Below are 2,176 nucleotides of genomic sequence, written 5' to 3' on the forward strand. Positions count from 1 at the left end.
GAGGCCTTGCTGAGCTCCACTTCTGAGGCCGTGCTGAGCTCCACTTCTGAGGCCGAGCTGAGCTCTTCTATATGATGCCGAGCTGGGCATAACCCCTGATGCCGAGCTGAGCTCCAGCCTTGAAACCAAGCCGAGCTGTGTACTCTGATGGTTTTTGATGATTTCCTGTATATACTTGGTATTTGAATCATATTCTTTTTGTGTATATATCATGCCTTTGGGCCCAAATGTATATAATTATTGTATCACCATTTGGGTATCAAGTATATGGGAGTTATTCACAGGTAAAACTTAGTCTTCCGCTGATCTGATGAACTTATGTTAGTGTGTGTATGCTGTGGTGGAATACAGTATCTGATGATCCTGACAGTTTTGGGTTAACCGGTGTTAACTCGGTCACCGCTCCGATTCAGTGTGAACGGGGTGTGACACGTTTAGTGTAGGAGACTTATCCTAGCAAGATTGATGGATTAATTTCAGTCTATAAACCCTCCTTTACAAAATTCCCCCTTAAAATCCCTAATTTGGGTTACTAAACCCTAGAAATGGTGGGTTTCGCCAAAATCCTCTACATCCCACCATTCAAACCCGAAATTGGGTTGGGGAAAATGTAATTAAATACATGTATGGTGGTTTGGTGTGACTACATAAGCCATTGGTGGTCACCACATAAACCCTTAACTGAAATTTCCTAATTTAGCTTAACCTCGACTTGAATTTTGGGGAAATTTGGGTGCATTGTATAAACCTATTTTGATTAATCCATTAATTACACTTAATCTAAGCTAATTGAAGTGGGTGAACATCCCCCACATATAAATGAGCCCTATAGTCATAAAATCCCAATTTGAGAACCATTTAAAAAAAAATGGAAATGGGGAATGAAGTTAAAACATGTGCCTAAGGTTTCATTTCCTTATGGATTATTTATTCTCTTAAAAATCTTATGTATCATAGGAGTAGAATCAAAAAGTGACGGGAGCACGAGGCATGAGACCATTGACTACCTACCACCATCTAGGACTCAAGGTGAGGGGATTTGTATGATTTTGATGGAATGTTCATAACATGTTGTTCATAGGTGTGTTCATGGTGATTGCATGCTAAACTTGTTTTTCCTGATTTCATATCAAATTGTGGATATTGATGATATTATTGTTTATAAAATGATGCATTACATATTATAAACTTGTTATATTTTGTAAATGTGATGTGGCAAGTGACATGATAGAATGCATTGGGCTAGGATAACTACCCTGGTGCTACAACCCTTACCAATAGGGGTTTATGTATTTTCTATCCCACTACACGAAGCCCGAAGGGGTTCTCTGGACCGCTGTACCAGGGATATCCCCTATGTTGTAGTTGCACTAATACCCATTTTGGACTTAGAATCTGTTGCATAGGATTATTTGTTAATAACTGGATCCTGTCAATGCATTCATCTAATTTCATTAATGTTGTTGTGGTTGAGCATTTATACTTGTCTTTATTTTTATGGAATGTTTTGAATGTTTGTGTGTACCTCTCACTGGGCTTCATGGAAGCTCACCATTGTGGTTGCCCCCTTTTCAGATGTTGATTCATATAACCATTCGAAGTTTGTGATTGAGGAGCCGGCTCTCTATGGAGGTGGCTTCTAGGACGAGGAGCTAGCTACGGATGAGGACAGATGCGTATGTGATGATTGTGCATTCAGAGCATGTTGAGGATGAGAGTATCATCTTTCATTTTGATTCTCTTTTGTTTACATATCAAATGTAGCCCTAGGGGCATAATTGTAATTAACATTCCATTGCGAATTTTTTTTGGTAAATATGGTAAATATTACTAGACTTCATTAGTTGTGTATATTTGATTATTATTATTACCTTGTGATCGTAGAATCATTTCATAATTTTATGCACTTAAAGTATTGCATCATGGATCTTGGATAGATTGTGAACACATGTGTATATCCATGTCACCAGCCTTCAGGTGAGTGGAGCCAGAGTGTGACAACGAGTGGTATTAGAGCGCAATACTTTGAGTGTAGAAGCCGATAACTAATAATTCCATTGATAATAACATAAGTCTTACACCTTAGAAAAAAAATTTTCAAGAAGCAAGAAAGAAAAGACACAAACCAAACCACAACCCTTTGTTGAGATAACATTAAAGCTCTTACTCAAGGGTA

At 38.1% G+C, this 2,176-nt stretch overlaps 1 long non-coding RNA gene across 1 annotated transcript in view; it reads left to right on the top strand.

Annotated features, from left to right (window-relative positions):
• Positions 1-1,812, top strand: part of LOC122066428 — a 15,801-nt gene extending 13,989 nt beyond the window's left edge. The window contains exons 2-3 of the long non-coding RNA XR_006136359.1: positions 958-1,029; positions 1,576-1,812. This is a non-coding gene — a long non-coding RNA (uncharacterized LOC122066428). The remainder of the gene's footprint in view (positions 1-957; positions 1,030-1,575) is intronic.
• Positions 1,813-2,176: the final 364 nt, after the last annotated feature.

The sequence above is a fragment of the Macadamia integrifolia genome, unplaced genomic scaffold (assembly GCF_013358625.1).
Source record: "Macadamia integrifolia cultivar HAES 741 unplaced genomic scaffold, SCU_Mint_v3 scaffold2389, whole genome shotgun sequence".
NCBI classification, from domain to species: Eukaryota; Viridiplantae; Streptophyta; class Magnoliopsida; order Proteales; family Proteaceae; genus Macadamia; species Macadamia integrifolia.